Genomic DNA, 12,528 nt, shown 5'->3' on the forward strand with positions numbered 1-12,528 from the left:
AGCCACCACTGGTTTGCAGCAATGCGAATATGGCTAACTGAGAGCGTTTTGCTGTAGCCCCAGTGGCGCAATTGGTTAGCGCACGGTACTTATAAGGCAGTAGCCGTGAGCAATGCCGGGGTTGTGAGTTCGAGCCTCACCTGGGGCATACTTTTATTTCGTAGCAGCTGTCTCTGACAGCATCAGGAGGCTACATTTCAGATGTATCAGCTATGTCAGCAAGATTAATGTGTATTATGTGCGCTAGTTGCGTCTTCCTCGGTAGTATAGTGGTTAGTATCCCCGCCTGTCACGCGGGAGACCGGGGTTCGATTCCCCGCCGGGGAGACGCGATTTTTATCTCACAAACCTGCTCGAGTGGTGCGCGTGTGGGACGGAAGAGCATTAACTTGCTGCAAAATCTTAAAAAATGATGCATCTTAGGAAGTAGTTCTCGCATTCTTCACACTTCAGAATTACTGGGTTTGCTTTTGAGGCTGAATCAATGCCCCCAGCCGACTCTCTAGGCGTAATAATCGAGCCCGACACAATCAGGAAAAGAAATAATTTTAGCAGAGCGTGGTTTCGATCCACGGACCTCTGGGTTATGGGCCCAGCACGCTTCCACTGCGCCACTCTGCTGTGTGGGGGTATACTGGCTCTTCGTCACATCACGTGGGACACTTGGGCAGTGTTGTCTGCGTCGCTTTCACACGCCTACATTTGATTGCGTACATCTCCTACAGCTCTCAGCTTGACTTGTCTCGACTTTGCTCGACTGACGCTACGCTGACGCTTGCACGCAGCGATATTTACCACGATCGCCTCGACATGCAGCTGCGAGATGCACAGGAGTAACAAAGCACTGCACGATGCGGCGACATACGAAATCCACTGCCCAGCTACGCGTTGGCAACTAACAAAATGCCGACCCTGCCAGGATTCGAACCTGGAATCTTCTGATCCGTAGTCAGACGCGTTATCCGTTGCGCCACAGGGCCAGTGGCAGCATTCCTCGCTACAAGGCAAGTGCAATTCGCTAAGAAACGTGTTCTCCAGGGCTCATCAAGCTCCCAAGGAAGGCACCACTCGTCCAGCTGCGTGGTCGCGGTGCGCCTGCAGAGCTTGGAGCTTGCCACACATCTGCGCTCGCTGTTCGACAGGTAGCACGAGGCAAGGCGCGCGTTTTTCTGCATTTTTTCGATGACGAGAGGCGGTTGATGTGCATGTAAGCGTAGCATATCAAACACGAATAGCACGAAGCGTTCGTACTTAGGTGCCAAAGTCGCAGTATGGCCGCAGGTGGCGATCATATGTTTTTGTAGCCACCACTGGTTTGCAGCAATGCGAATATGGCTAACTGAGAGCGTTTTGCTGTAGCCCCAGTGGCGCAATTGGTTAGCGCACGGTACTTATAAGGCAGTAGCCGTGAGCAATGCCGGGGTTGTGAGTTCGAGCCTCACCTGGGGCATACTTTTATTTCGTAGCAGCTGTCTCTGACAGCATCAGGAGGCTACATTTCAGATGTATCAGCTATGTCAGCAAGATTAATGTGTATTATGTGCGCTAGTTGCGTCTTCCTCGGTAGTATAGTGGTTAGTATCCCCGCCTGTCACGCGGGAGACCGGGGTTCGATTCCCCGCCGGGGAGACGCGATTTTTATCTCACAAACCTGCTCGAGTGGTGCGCGTGTGGGACGGAAGAGCATTAACTTGCTGCAAAATCTTAAAAAATGATGCATCTTAGGAAGTAGTTCTCGCATTCTTCACACTTCAGAATTACTGGGTTTGCTTTTGAGGCTGAATCAATGCCCCCAGCCGACTCTCTAGGCGTAATAATCGAGCCCGACACAATCAGGAAAAGAAATAATTTTAGCAGAGCGTGGTTTCGATCCACGGACCTCTGGGTTATGGGCCCAGCACGCTTCCACTGCGCCACTCTGCTGTGTGGGGGTATACTGGCTCTTCGTCACATCACGTGGGACACTTGGGCCGTGTTGTCTGCGTCGCTTTCACACGCCTACATTTGATTGCGTACATCTCCTACAGCTCTCAGCTTGACTTGTCTCGACTTTGCTCGACTGACGCTACGCTGACGCTTGCACGCAGCGATATTTACCACGATCGCCTCGACATGCAGCTGCGAGATGCACAGGAGTAACAAAGCACTGCACGATGCGGCGACATACGAAATCCACTGCCCAGCTACGCGTTGGCAACTAACAAAATGCCGACCCTGCCAGGATTCGAACCTGGAATCTTCTGATCCGTAGTCAGACGCGTTATCCGTTGCGCCACAGGGCCAGTGGCAGCATTCCTCGCTACAAGGCAAGTGCAATTCGCTAAGAAACGTGTTCTCCAGGGCTCATCAAGCTCCCAAGGAAGGCACCACTCGTCCAGCTGCGTGGTCGCGGTGCGCCTGCAGAGCTTGGAGCTTGCCACACATCTGCGCTCGCTGTTCGACAGGTAGCACGAGGCAAGGCGCGCGTTTTTCTGCATTTTTTCGATGACGAGAGGCGGTTGATGTGCATGTAAGCGTAGCATATCAAACACGAATAGCACGAAGCGTTCGTACTTAGGTGCCAAAGTCGCAGTATGGCCGCAGGTGGCGATCATATGTTTTTGTAGCCACCACTGGTTTGCAGCAATGCGAATATGGCTAACTGAGAGCGTTTTGCTGTAGCCCCAGTGGCGCAATTGGTTAGCGCACGGTACTTATAAGGCAGTAGCCGTGAGCAATGCCGGGGTTGTGAGTTCGAGCCTCACCTGGGGCATACTTTTATTTCGTAGCAGCTGTCTCTGACAGCATCAGGAGGCTACATTTCAGATGTATCAGCTATGTCAGCAAGATTAATGTGTATTATGTGCGCTAGTTGCGTCTTCCTCGGTAGTATAGTGGTTAGTATCCCCGCCTGTCACGCGGGAGACCGGGGTTCGATTCCCCGCCGGGGAGACGCGATTTTTATCTCACAAACCTGCTCGAGTGGTGCGCGTGTGGGACGGAAGAGCATTAACTTGCTGCAAAATCTTAAAAAATGATGCATCTTAGGAAGTAGTTCTCGCATTCTTCACACTTCAGAATTACTGGGTTTGCTTTTGAGGCTGAATCAATGCCCCCAGCCGACTCTCTAGGCGTAATAATCGAGCCCGACACAATCAGGAAAAGAAATAATTTTAGCAGAGCGTGGTTTCGATCCACGGACCTCTGGGTTATGGGCCCAGCACGCTTCCACTGCGCCACTCTGCTGTGTGGGGGTATACTGGCTCTTCGTCACATCACGTGGGACACTTGGGCAGTGTTGTCTGCGTCGCTTTCACACGCCTACATTTGATTGCGTACATCTCCTACAGCTCTCAGCTTGACTTGTCTCGACTTTGCTCGACTGACGCTACGCTGACGCTTGCACGCAGCGATATTTACCACGATCGCCTCGACATGCAGCTGCGAGATGCACAGGAGTAACAAAGCACTGCACGATGCGGCGACATACGAAATCCACTGCCCAGCTACGCGTTGGCAACTAACAAAATGCCGACCCTGCCAGGATTCGAACCTGGAATCTTCTGATCCGTAGTCAGACGCGTTATCCGTTGCGCCACAGGGCCAGTGGCAGCATTCCTCGCTACAAGGCAAGTGCAATTCGCTAAGAAACGTGTTCTCCAGGGCTCATCAAGCTCCCAAGGAAGGCACCACTCGTCCAGCTGCGTGGTCGCGGTGCGCCTGCAGAGCTTGGAGCTTGCCACACATCTGCGCTCGCTGTTCGACAGGTAGCACGAGGCAAGGCGCGCGTTTTTCTGCATTTTTTCGATGACGAGAGGCGGTTGATGTGCATGTAAGCGTAGCATATCAAACACGAATAGCACGAAGCGTTCGTACTTAGGTGCCAAAGTCGCAGTATGGCCGCAGGTGGCGATCATATGTTTTTGTAGCCACCACTGGTTTGCAGCAATGCGAATATGGCTAACTGAGAGCGTTTTGCTGTAGCCCCAGTGGCGCAATTGGTTAGCGCACGGTACTTATAAGGCAGTAGCCGTGAGCAATGCCGGGGTTGTGAGTTCGAGCCTCACCTGGGGCATACTTTTATTTCGTAGCAGCTGTCTCTGACAGCATCAGGAGGCTACATTTCAGATGTATCAGCTATGTCAGCAAGATTAATGTGTATTATGTGCGCTAGTTGCGTCTTCCTCGGTAGTATAGTGGTTAGTATCCCCGCCTGTCACGCGGGAGACCGGGGTTCGATTCCCCGCCGGGGAGACGCGATTTTTATCTCACAAACCTGCTCGAGTGGTGCGCGTGTGGGACGGAAGAGCATTAACTTGCTGCAAAATCTTAAAAAATGATGCATCTTAGGAAGTAGTTCTCGCATTCTTCACACTTCAGAATTACTGGGTTTGCTTTTGAGGCTGAATCAATGCCCCCAGCCGACTCTCTAGGCGTAATAATCGAGCCCGACACAATCAGGAAAAGAAATAATTTTAGCAGAGCGTGGTTTCGATCCACGGACCTCTGGGTTATGGGCCCAGCACGCTTCCACTGCGCCACTCTGCTGTGTGGGGGTATACTGGCTCTTCGTCACATCACGTGGGACACTTGGGCAGTGTTGTCTGCGTCGCTTTCACACGCCTACATTTGATTGCGTACATCTCCTACAGCTCTCAGCTTGACTTGTCTCGACTTTGCTCGACTGACGCTACGCTGACGCTTGCACGCAGCGATATTTACCACGATCGCCTCGACATGCAGCTGCGAGATGCACAGGAGTAACAAAGCACTGCACGATGCGGCGACATACGAAATCCACTGCCCAGCTACGCGTTGGCAACTAACAAAATGCCGACCCTGCCAGGATTCGAACCTGGAATCTTCTGATCCGTAGTCAGACGCGTTATCCGTTGCGCCACAGGGCCAGTGGCAGCATTCCTCGCTACAAGGCAAGTGCAATTCGCTAAGAAACGTGTTCTCCAGGGCTCATCAAGCTCCCAAGGAAGGCACCACTCGTCCAGCTGCGTGGTCGCGGTGCGCCTGCAGAGCTTGGAGCTTGCCACACATCTGCGCTCGCTGTTCGACAGGTAGCACGAGGCAAGGCGCGCGTTTTTCTGCATTTTTTCGATGACGAGAGGCGGTTGATGTGCATGTAAGCGTAGCATATCAAACACGAATAGCACGAAGCGTTCGTACTTAGGTGCCAAAGTCGCAGTATGGCCGCAGGTGGCGATCATATGTTTTTGTAGCCACCACTGGTTTGCAGCAATGCGAATATGGCTAACTGAGAGCGTTTTGCTGTAGCCCCAGTGGCGCAATTGGTTAGCGCACGGTACTTATAAGGCAGTAGCCGTGAGCAATGCCGGGGTTGTGAGTTCGAGCCTCACCTGGGGCATACTTTTATTTCGTAGCAGCTGTCTCTGACAGCATCAGGAGGCTACATTTCAGATGTATCAGCTATGTCAGCAAGATTAATGTGTATTATGTGCGCTAGTTGCGTCTTCCTCGGTAGTATAGTGGTTAGTATCCCCGCCTGTCACGCGGGAGACCGGGGTTCGATTCCCCGCCGGGGAGACGCGATTTTTATCTCACAAACCTGCTCGAGTGGTGCGCGTGTGGGACGGAAGAGCATTAACTTGCTGCAAAATCTTAAAAAATGATGCATCTTAGGAAGTAGTTCTCGCATTCTTCACACTTCAGAATTACTGGGTTTGCTTTTGAGGCTGAATCAATGCCCCCAGCCGACTCTCTAGGCGTAATAATCGAGCCCGACACAATCAGGAAAAGAAATAATTTTAGCAGAGCGTGGTTTCGATCCACGGACCTCTGGGTTATGGGCCCAGCACGCTTCCACTGCGCCACTCTGCTGTGTGGGGGTATACTGGCTCTTCGTCACATCACGTGGGACACTTGGGCAGTGTTGTCTGCGTCGCTTTCACACGCCTACATTTGATTGCGTACATCTCCTACAGCTCTCAGCTTGACTTGTCTCGACTTTGCTCGACTGACGCTACGCTGACGCTTGCACGCAGCGATATTTACCACGATCGCCTCGACATGCAGCTGCGAGATGCACAGGAGTAACAAAGCACTGCACGATGCGGCGACATACGAAATCCACTGCCCAGCTACGCGTTGGCAACTAACAAAATGCCGACCCTGCCAGGATTCGAACCTGGAATCTTCTGATCCGTAGTCAGACGCGTTATCCGTTGCGCCACAGGGCCAGTGGCAGCATTTCTCGCTACAAGGCAAGTGCAATTCGCTAAGAAACGTGTTCTCCAGGGCTCATCAAGCTCCCAAGGAAGGCACCACTCGTCCAGCTGCGTGGTCGCGGTGCGCCTGCAGAGCTTGGAGCTTGCCACACATCTGCGCTCGCTGTTCGACAGGTAGCACGAGGCAAGGCGCGCGTTTTTCTGCATTTTTTCGATGACGAGAGGCGGTTGATGTGCATGTAAGCGTAGCATATCAAACACGAATAGCACGAAGCGTTCGTACTTAGGTGCCAAAGTCGCAGTATGGCCGCAGGTGGCGATCATATGTTTTTGTAGCCACCACTGGTTTGCAGCAATGCGAATATGGCTAACTGAGAGCGTTTTGCTGTAGCCCCAGTGGCGCAATTGGTTAGCGCACGGTACTTATAAGGCAGTAGCCGTGAGCAATGCCGGGGTTGTGAGTTCGAGCCTCACCTGGGGCATACTTTTATTTCGTAGCAGCTGTCTCTGACAGCATCAGGAGGCTACATTTCAGATGTATCAGCTATGTCAGCAAGATTAATGTGTATTATGTGCGCTAGTTGCGTCTTCCTCGGTAGTATAGTGGTTAGTATCCCCGCCTGTCACGCGGGAGACCGGGGTTCGATTCCCCGCCGGGGAGACGCGATTTTTATCTCACAAACCTGCTCGAGTGGTGCGCGTGTGGGACGGAAGAGCATTAACTTGCTGCAAAATCTTAAAAAATGATGCATCTTAGGAAGTAGTTCTCGCATTCTTCACACTTCAGAATTACTGGGTTTGCTTTTGAGGCTGAATCAATGCCCCCAGCCGACTCTCTAGGCGTAATAATCGAGCCCGACACAATCAGGAAAAGAAATAATTTTAGCAGAGCGTGGTTTCGATCCACGGACCTCTGGGTTATGGGCCCAGCACGCTTCCACTGCGCCACTCTGCTGTGTGGGGGTATACTGGCTCTTCGTCACATCACGTGGGACACTTGGGCAGTGTTGTCTGCGTCGCTTTCACACGCCTACATTTGATTGCGTACATCTCCTACAGCTCTCAGCTTGACTTGTCTCGACTTTGCTCGACTGACGCTACGCTGACGCTTGCACGCAGCGATATTTACCACGATCGCCTCGACATGCAGCTGCGAGATGCACAGGAGTAACAAAGCACTGCACGATGCGGCGACATACGAAATCCACTGCCCAGCTACGCGTTGGCAACTAACAAAATGCCGACCCTGCCAGGATTCGAACCTGGAATCTTCTGATCCGTAGTCAGACGCGTTATCCGTTGCGCCACAGGGCCAGTGGCAGCATTCCTCGCTACAAGGCAAGTGCAATTCGCTAAGAAACGTGTTCTCCAGGGCTCATCAAGCTCCCAAGGAAGGCACCACTCGTCCAGCTGCGTGGTCGCGGTGCGCCTGCAGAGCTTGGAGCTTGCCACACATCTGCGCTCGCTGTTCGACAGGTAGCACGAGGCAAGGCGCGCGTTTTTCTGCATTTTTTCGATGACGAGAGGCGGTTGATGTGCATGTAAGCGTAGCATATCAAACACGAATAGCACGAAGCGTTCGTACTTAGGTGCCAAAGTCGCAGTATGGCCGCAGGTGGCGATCATATGTTTTTGTAGCCACCACTGGTTTGCAGCAATGCGAATATGGCTAACTGAGAGCGTTTTGCTGTAGCCCCAGTGGCGCAATTGGTTAGCGCACGGTACTTATAAGGCAGTAGCCGTGAGCAATGCCGGGGTTGTGAGTTCGAGCCTCACCTGGGGCATACTTTTATTTCGTAGCAGCTGTCTCTGACAGCATCAGGAGGCTACATTTCAGATGTATCAGCTATGTCAGCAAGATTAATGTGTATTATGTGCGCTAGTTGCGTCTTCCTCGGTAGTATAGTGGTTAGTATCCCCGCCTGTCACGCGGGAGACCGGGGTTCGATTCCCCGCCGGGGAGACGCGATTTTTATCTCACAAACCTGCTCGAGTGGTGCGCGTGTGGGACGGAAGAGCATTAACTTGCTGCAAAATCTTAAAAAATGATGCATCTTAGGAAGTAGTTCTCGCATTCTTCACACTTCAGAATTACTGGGTTTGCTTTTGAGGCTGAATCAATGCCCCCAGCCGACTCTCTAGGCGTAATAATCGAGCCCGACACAATCAGGAAAAGAAATAATTTTAGCAGAGCGTGGTTTCGATCCACGGACCTCTGGGTTATGGGCCCAGCACGCTTCCACTGCGCCACTCTGCTGTGTGGGGGTATACTGGCTCTTCGTCACATCACGTGGGACACTTGGGCAGTGTTGTCTGCGTCGCTTTCACACGCCTACATTTGATTGCGTACATCTCCTACAGCTCTCAGCTTGACTTGTCTCGACTTTGCTCGACTGACGCTACGCTGACGCTTGCACGCAGCGATATTTACCACGATCGCCTCGACATGCAGCTGCGAGATGCACAGGAGTAACAAAGCACTGCACGATGCGGCGACATACGAAATCCACTGCCCAGCTACGCGTTGGCAACTAACAAAATGCCGACCCTGCCAGGATTCGAACCTGGAATCTTCTGATCCGTAGTCAGACGCGTTATCCGTTGCGCCACAGGGCCAGTGGCAGCATTCCTCGCTACAAGGCAAGTGCAATTCGCTAAGAAACGTGTTCTCCAGGGCTCATCAAGCTCCCAAGGAAGGCACCACTCGTCCAGCTGCGTGGTCGCGGTGCGCCTGCAGAGCTTGGAGCTTGCCACACATCTGCGCTCGCTGTTCGACAGGTAGCACGAGGCAAGGCGCGCGTTTTTCTGCATTTTTTCGATGACGAGAGGCGGTTGATGTGCATGTAAGCGTAGCATATCAAACACGAATAGCACGAAGCGTTCGTACTTAGGTGCCAAAGTCGCAGTATGGCCGCAGGTGGCGATCATATGTTTTTGTAGCCACCACTGGTTTGCAGCAATGCGAATATGGCTAACTGAGAGCGTTTTGCTGTAGCCCCAGTGGCGCAATTGGTTAGCGCACGGTACTTATAAGGCAGTAGCCGTGAGCAATGCCGGGGTTGTGAGTTCGAGCCTCACCTGGGGCATACTTTTATTTCGTAGCAGCTGTCTCTGACAGCATCAGGAGGCTACATTTCAGATGTATCAGCTATGTCAGCAAGATTAATGTGTATTATGTGCGCTAGTTGCGTCTTCCTCGGTAGTATAGTGGTTAGTATCCCCGCCTGTCACGCGGGAGACCGGGGTTCGATTCCCCGCCGGGGAGACGCGATTTTTATCTCACAAACCTGCTCGAGTGGTGCGCGTGTGGGACGGAAGAGCATTAACTTGCTGCAAAATCTTAAAAAATGATGCATCTTAGGAAGTAGTTCTCGCATTCTTCACACTTCAGAATTACTGGGTTTGCTTTTGAGGCTGAATCAATGCCCCCAGCCGACTCTCTAGGCGTAATAATCGAGCCCGACACAATCAGGAAAAGAAATAATTTTAGCAGAGCGTGGTTTCGATCCACGGACCTCTGGGTTATGGGCCCAGCACGCTTCCACTGCGCCACTCTGCTGTGTGGGGGTATACTGGCTCTTCGTCACATCACGTGGGACACTTGGGCAGTGTTGTCTGCGTCGCTTTCACACGCCTACATTTGATTGCGTACATCTCCTACAGCTCTCAGCTTGACTTGTCTCGACTTTGCTCGACTGACGCTACGCTGACGCTTGCACGCAGCGATATTTACCACGATCGCCTCGACATGCAGCTGCGAGATGCACAGGAGTAACAAAGCACTGCACGATGCGGCGACATACGAAATCCACTGCCCAGCTACGCGTTGGCAACTAACAAAATGCCGACCCTGCCAGGATTCGAACCTGGAATCTTCTGATCCGTAGTCAGACGCGTTATCCGTTGCGCCACAGGGCCAGTGGCAGCATTTCTCGCTACAAGGCAAGTGCAATTCGCTAAGAAACGTGTTCTCCAGGGCTCATCAAGCTCCCAAGGAAGGCACCACTCGTCCAGCTGCGTGGTCGCGGTGCGCCTGCAGAGCTTGGAGCTTGCCACACATCTGCGCTCGCTGTTCGACAGGTAGCACGAGGCAAGGCGCGCGTTTTTCTGCATTTTTTCGATGACGAGAGGCGGTTGATGTGCATGTAAGCGTAGCATATCAAACACGAATAGCACGAAGCGTTCGTACTTAGGTGCCAAAGTCGCAGTATGGCCGCAGGTGGCGATCATATGTTTTTGTAGCCACCACTGGTTTGCAGCAATGCGAATATGGCTAACTGAGAGCGTTTTGCTGTAGCCCCAGTGGCGCAATTGGTTAGCGCACGGTACTTATAAGGCAGTAGCCGTGAGCAATGCCGGGGTTGTGAGTTCGAGCCTCACCTGGGGCATACTTTTATTTCGTAGCAGCTGTCTCTGACAGCATCAGGAGGCTACATTTCAGATGTATCAGCTATGTCAGCAAGATTAATGTGTATTATGTGCGCTAGTTGCGTCTTCCTCGGTAGTATAGTGGTTAGTATCCCCGCCTGTCACGCGGGAGACCGGGGTTCGATTCCCCGCCGGGGAGACGCGATTTTTATCTCACAAACCTGCTCGAGTGGTGCGCGTGTGGGACGGAAGAGCATTAACTTGCTGCAAAATCTTAAAAAATGATGCATCTTAGGAAGTAGTTCTCGCATTCTTCACACTTCAGAATTACTGGGTTTGCTTTTGAGGCTGAATCAATGCCCCCAGCCGACTCTCTAGGCGTAATAATCGAGCCCGACACAATCAGGAAAAGAAATAATTTTAGCAGAGCGTGGTTTCGATCCACGGACCTCTGGGTTATGGGCCCAGCACGCTTCCACTGCGCCACTCTGCTGTGTGGGGGTATACTGGCTCTTCGTCACATCACGTGGGACACTTGGGCAGTGTTGTCTGCGTCGCTTTCACACGCCTACATTTGATTGCGTACATCTCCTACAGCTCTCAGCTTGACTTGTCTCGACTTTGCTCGACTGACGCTACGCTGACGCTTGCACGCAGCGATATTTACCACGATCGCCTCGACATGCAGCTGCGAGATGCACAGGAGTAACAAAGCACTGCACGATGCGGCGACATACGAAATCCACTGCCCAGCTACGCGTTGGCAACTAACAAAATGCCGACCCTGCCAGGATTCGAACCTGGAATCTTCTGATCCGTAGTCAGACGCGTTATCCGTTGCGCCACAGGGCCAGTGGCAGCATTCCTCGCTACAAGGCAAGTGCAATTCGCTAAGAAACGTGTTCTCCAGGGCTCATCAAGCTCCCAAGGAAGGCACCACTCGTCCAGCTGCGTGGTCGCGGTGCGCCTGCAGAGCTTGGAGCTTGCCACACATCTGCGCTCGCTGTTCGACAGGTAGCACGAGGCAAGGCGCGCGTTTTTCTGCATTTTTTCGATGACGAGAGGCGGTTGATGTGCATGTAAGCGTAGCATATCAAACACGAATAGCACGAAGCGTTCGTACTTAGGTGCCAAAGTCGCAGTATGGCCGCAGGTGGCGATCATATGTTTTTGTAGCCACCACTGGTTTGCAGCAATGCGAATATGGCTAACTGAGAGCGTTTTGCTGTAGCCCCAGTGGCGCAATTGGTTAGCGCACGGTACTTATAAGGCAGTAGCCGTGAGCAATGCCGGGGTTGTGAGTTCGAGCCTCACCTGGGGCATACTTTTATTTCGTAGCAGCTGTCTCTGACAGCATCAGGAGGCTACATTTCAGATGTATCAGCTATGTCAGCAAGATTAATGTGTATTATGTGCGCTAGTTGCGTCTTCCTCGGTAGTATAGTGGTTAGTATCCCCGCCTGTCACGCGGGAGACCGGGGTTCGATTCCCCGCCGGGGAGACGCGATTTTTATCTCACAAACCTGCTCGAGTGGTGCGCGTGTGGGACGGAAGAGCATTAACTTGCTGCAAAATCTTAAAAAATGATGCATCTTAGGAAGTAGTTCTCGCATTCTTCACACTTCAGAATTACTGGGTTTGCTTTTGAGGCTGAATCAATGCCCCCAGCCGACTCTCTAGGCGTAATAATCGAGCCCGACACAATCAGGAAAAGAAATAATTTTAGCAGAGCGTGGTTTCGATCCACGGACCTCTGGGTTATGGGCCCAGCACGCTTCCACTGCGCCACTCTGCTGTGTGGGGGTATACTGGCTCTTCGTCACATCACGTGGGACACTTGGGCAGTGTTGTCTGCGTCGCTTTCACACGCCTACATTTGATTGCGTACATCTCCTACAGCTCTCAGCTTGACTTGTCTCGACTTTGCTCGACTGACGCTACGCTGACGCTTGCACGCAGCGATATTTACCACGATCGCCTCGAC

The 12,528-nt window shown here is 52.4% G+C and overlaps 39 non-coding genes across 39 annotated transcripts; 20 read left to right on the forward strand and 19 right to left on the reverse strand.

Moving 5' to 3' along the window:
- The first annotated feature begins 56 nt into the window (after window positions 1–56).
- On the forward strand, window positions 57–148 carry Trnai-uau (transfer RNA isoleucine (anticodon UAU)). The gene is given in 2 exon segments: window positions 57–94; window positions 113–148. It is a non-coding gene; the product is annotated as a tRNA-Ile (tRNA).
- A 107-nt stretch (window positions 149–255) lies between these two features.
- On the forward strand, window positions 256–327 carry Trnad-guc (transfer RNA aspartic acid (anticodon GUC)). Its single transcript has one exon. It is a non-coding gene; the product is annotated as a tRNA-Asp (tRNA).
- Window positions 328–549: 222 nt separating this feature from the next.
- Trnam-cau (transfer RNA methionine (anticodon CAU)) lies at window positions 550–621 on the reverse strand. The gene has a single exon. It is a non-coding gene; the product is annotated as a tRNA-Met (tRNA).
- Window positions 622–907: 286 nt separating this feature from the next.
- On the reverse strand, window positions 908–980 carry Trnar-acg (transfer RNA arginine (anticodon ACG)). The gene has a single exon. It is a non-coding gene; the product is annotated as a tRNA-Arg (tRNA).
- A 378-nt stretch (window positions 981–1,358) lies between these two features.
- Trnai-uau (transfer RNA isoleucine (anticodon UAU)) lies at window positions 1,359–1,450 on the forward strand. Its single transcript is given in 2 exon segments — window positions 1,359–1,396; window positions 1,415–1,450. It is a non-coding gene; the product is annotated as a tRNA-Ile (tRNA).
- A 107-nt stretch (window positions 1,451–1,557) lies between these two features.
- Window positions 1,558–1,629, forward strand: Trnad-guc (transfer RNA aspartic acid (anticodon GUC)). The gene has a single exon. It is a non-coding gene; the product is annotated as a tRNA-Asp (tRNA).
- A 222-nt stretch (window positions 1,630–1,851) lies between these two features.
- On the reverse strand, window positions 1,852–1,923 carry Trnam-cau (transfer RNA methionine (anticodon CAU)). Its single transcript has one exon. It is a non-coding gene; the product is annotated as a tRNA-Met (tRNA).
- Window positions 1,924–2,209: 286 nt separating this feature from the next.
- Trnar-acg (transfer RNA arginine (anticodon ACG)) lies at window positions 2,210–2,282 on the reverse strand. Its single transcript has one exon. It is a non-coding gene; the product is annotated as a tRNA-Arg (tRNA).
- Window positions 2,283–2,660: 378 nt separating this feature from the next.
- Trnai-uau (transfer RNA isoleucine (anticodon UAU)) lies at window positions 2,661–2,752 on the forward strand. The gene is given in 2 exon segments: window positions 2,661–2,698; window positions 2,717–2,752. It is a non-coding gene; the product is annotated as a tRNA-Ile (tRNA).
- A 107-nt stretch (window positions 2,753–2,859) lies between these two features.
- On the forward strand, window positions 2,860–2,931 carry Trnad-guc (transfer RNA aspartic acid (anticodon GUC)). Its single transcript has one exon. It is a non-coding gene; the product is annotated as a tRNA-Asp (tRNA).
- Window positions 2,932–3,153: 222 nt separating this feature from the next.
- Trnam-cau (transfer RNA methionine (anticodon CAU)) lies at window positions 3,154–3,225 on the reverse strand. Its single transcript has one exon. It is a non-coding gene; the product is annotated as a tRNA-Met (tRNA).
- A 286-nt stretch (window positions 3,226–3,511) lies between these two features.
- Trnar-acg (transfer RNA arginine (anticodon ACG)) lies at window positions 3,512–3,584 on the reverse strand. Its single transcript has one exon. It is a non-coding gene; the product is annotated as a tRNA-Arg (tRNA).
- A 378-nt stretch (window positions 3,585–3,962) lies between these two features.
- On the forward strand, window positions 3,963–4,054 carry Trnai-uau (transfer RNA isoleucine (anticodon UAU)). The gene is given in 2 exon segments: window positions 3,963–4,000; window positions 4,019–4,054. It is a non-coding gene; the product is annotated as a tRNA-Ile (tRNA).
- Window positions 4,055–4,161: 107 nt separating this feature from the next.
- Trnad-guc (transfer RNA aspartic acid (anticodon GUC)) lies at window positions 4,162–4,233 on the forward strand. Its single transcript has one exon. It is a non-coding gene; the product is annotated as a tRNA-Asp (tRNA).
- A 222-nt stretch (window positions 4,234–4,455) lies between these two features.
- On the reverse strand, window positions 4,456–4,527 carry Trnam-cau (transfer RNA methionine (anticodon CAU)). Its single transcript has one exon. It is a non-coding gene; the product is annotated as a tRNA-Met (tRNA).
- A 286-nt stretch (window positions 4,528–4,813) lies between these two features.
- On the reverse strand, window positions 4,814–4,886 carry Trnar-acg (transfer RNA arginine (anticodon ACG)). The gene has a single exon. It is a non-coding gene; the product is annotated as a tRNA-Arg (tRNA).
- Window positions 4,887–5,264: 378 nt separating this feature from the next.
- Window positions 5,265–5,356, forward strand: Trnai-uau (transfer RNA isoleucine (anticodon UAU)). The gene is given in 2 exon segments: window positions 5,265–5,302; window positions 5,321–5,356. It is a non-coding gene; the product is annotated as a tRNA-Ile (tRNA).
- Window positions 5,357–5,463: 107 nt separating this feature from the next.
- Trnad-guc (transfer RNA aspartic acid (anticodon GUC)) lies at window positions 5,464–5,535 on the forward strand. Its single transcript has one exon. It is a non-coding gene; the product is annotated as a tRNA-Asp (tRNA).
- Window positions 5,536–5,757: 222 nt separating this feature from the next.
- Window positions 5,758–5,829, reverse strand: Trnam-cau (transfer RNA methionine (anticodon CAU)). The gene has a single exon. It is a non-coding gene; the product is annotated as a tRNA-Met (tRNA).
- Window positions 5,830–6,115: 286 nt separating this feature from the next.
- On the reverse strand, window positions 6,116–6,188 carry Trnar-acg (transfer RNA arginine (anticodon ACG)). The gene has a single exon. It is a non-coding gene; the product is annotated as a tRNA-Arg (tRNA).
- Window positions 6,189–6,566: 378 nt separating this feature from the next.
- Trnai-uau (transfer RNA isoleucine (anticodon UAU)) lies at window positions 6,567–6,658 on the forward strand. The gene is given in 2 exon segments: window positions 6,567–6,604; window positions 6,623–6,658. It is a non-coding gene; the product is annotated as a tRNA-Ile (tRNA).
- Window positions 6,659–6,765: 107 nt separating this feature from the next.
- Trnad-guc (transfer RNA aspartic acid (anticodon GUC)) lies at window positions 6,766–6,837 on the forward strand. Its single transcript has one exon. It is a non-coding gene; the product is annotated as a tRNA-Asp (tRNA).
- Window positions 6,838–7,059: 222 nt separating this feature from the next.
- Window positions 7,060–7,131, reverse strand: Trnam-cau (transfer RNA methionine (anticodon CAU)). The gene has a single exon. It is a non-coding gene; the product is annotated as a tRNA-Met (tRNA).
- A 286-nt stretch (window positions 7,132–7,417) lies between these two features.
- On the reverse strand, window positions 7,418–7,490 carry Trnar-acg (transfer RNA arginine (anticodon ACG)). The gene has a single exon. It is a non-coding gene; the product is annotated as a tRNA-Arg (tRNA).
- Window positions 7,491–7,868: 378 nt separating this feature from the next.
- Window positions 7,869–7,960, forward strand: Trnai-uau (transfer RNA isoleucine (anticodon UAU)). The gene is given in 2 exon segments: window positions 7,869–7,906; window positions 7,925–7,960. It is a non-coding gene; the product is annotated as a tRNA-Ile (tRNA).
- Window positions 7,961–8,067: 107 nt separating this feature from the next.
- Window positions 8,068–8,139, forward strand: Trnad-guc (transfer RNA aspartic acid (anticodon GUC)). Its single transcript has one exon. It is a non-coding gene; the product is annotated as a tRNA-Asp (tRNA).
- Window positions 8,140–8,361: 222 nt separating this feature from the next.
- Window positions 8,362–8,433, reverse strand: Trnam-cau (transfer RNA methionine (anticodon CAU)). The gene has a single exon. It is a non-coding gene; the product is annotated as a tRNA-Met (tRNA).
- A 286-nt stretch (window positions 8,434–8,719) lies between these two features.
- On the reverse strand, window positions 8,720–8,792 carry Trnar-acg (transfer RNA arginine (anticodon ACG)). Its single transcript has one exon. It is a non-coding gene; the product is annotated as a tRNA-Arg (tRNA).
- Window positions 8,793–9,170: 378 nt separating this feature from the next.
- Window positions 9,171–9,262, forward strand: Trnai-uau (transfer RNA isoleucine (anticodon UAU)). The gene is given in 2 exon segments: window positions 9,171–9,208; window positions 9,227–9,262. It is a non-coding gene; the product is annotated as a tRNA-Ile (tRNA).
- A 107-nt stretch (window positions 9,263–9,369) lies between these two features.
- Trnad-guc (transfer RNA aspartic acid (anticodon GUC)) lies at window positions 9,370–9,441 on the forward strand. Its single transcript has one exon. It is a non-coding gene; the product is annotated as a tRNA-Asp (tRNA).
- A 222-nt stretch (window positions 9,442–9,663) lies between these two features.
- Trnam-cau (transfer RNA methionine (anticodon CAU)) lies at window positions 9,664–9,735 on the reverse strand. The gene has a single exon. It is a non-coding gene; the product is annotated as a tRNA-Met (tRNA).
- A 286-nt stretch (window positions 9,736–10,021) lies between these two features.
- On the reverse strand, window positions 10,022–10,094 carry Trnar-acg (transfer RNA arginine (anticodon ACG)). Its single transcript has one exon. It is a non-coding gene; the product is annotated as a tRNA-Arg (tRNA).
- Window positions 10,095–10,472: 378 nt separating this feature from the next.
- Trnai-uau (transfer RNA isoleucine (anticodon UAU)) lies at window positions 10,473–10,564 on the forward strand. Its single transcript is given in 2 exon segments — window positions 10,473–10,510; window positions 10,529–10,564. It is a non-coding gene; the product is annotated as a tRNA-Ile (tRNA).
- A 107-nt stretch (window positions 10,565–10,671) lies between these two features.
- Trnad-guc (transfer RNA aspartic acid (anticodon GUC)) lies at window positions 10,672–10,743 on the forward strand. Its single transcript has one exon. It is a non-coding gene; the product is annotated as a tRNA-Asp (tRNA).
- A 222-nt stretch (window positions 10,744–10,965) lies between these two features.
- Trnam-cau (transfer RNA methionine (anticodon CAU)) lies at window positions 10,966–11,037 on the reverse strand. The gene has a single exon. It is a non-coding gene; the product is annotated as a tRNA-Met (tRNA).
- Window positions 11,038–11,323: 286 nt separating this feature from the next.
- Trnar-acg (transfer RNA arginine (anticodon ACG)) lies at window positions 11,324–11,396 on the reverse strand. Its single transcript has one exon. It is a non-coding gene; the product is annotated as a tRNA-Arg (tRNA).
- Window positions 11,397–11,774: 378 nt separating this feature from the next.
- Trnai-uau (transfer RNA isoleucine (anticodon UAU)) lies at window positions 11,775–11,866 on the forward strand. Its single transcript is given in 2 exon segments — window positions 11,775–11,812; window positions 11,831–11,866. It is a non-coding gene; the product is annotated as a tRNA-Ile (tRNA).
- A 107-nt stretch (window positions 11,867–11,973) lies between these two features.
- Trnad-guc (transfer RNA aspartic acid (anticodon GUC)) lies at window positions 11,974–12,045 on the forward strand. Its single transcript has one exon. It is a non-coding gene; the product is annotated as a tRNA-Asp (tRNA).
- A 222-nt stretch (window positions 12,046–12,267) lies between these two features.
- On the reverse strand, window positions 12,268–12,339 carry Trnam-cau (transfer RNA methionine (anticodon CAU)). Its single transcript has one exon. It is a non-coding gene; the product is annotated as a tRNA-Met (tRNA).
- Window positions 12,340–12,528: the final 189 nt, after the last annotated feature.

Source organism: Schistocerca nitens, unplaced genomic scaffold (assembly GCF_023898315.1).
Source record: "Schistocerca nitens isolate TAMUIC-IGC-003100 unplaced genomic scaffold, iqSchNite1.1 HiC_scaffold_280, whole genome shotgun sequence".
NCBI lineage: Eukaryota > Metazoa > Arthropoda > Insecta > Orthoptera > Acrididae > Schistocerca > Schistocerca nitens.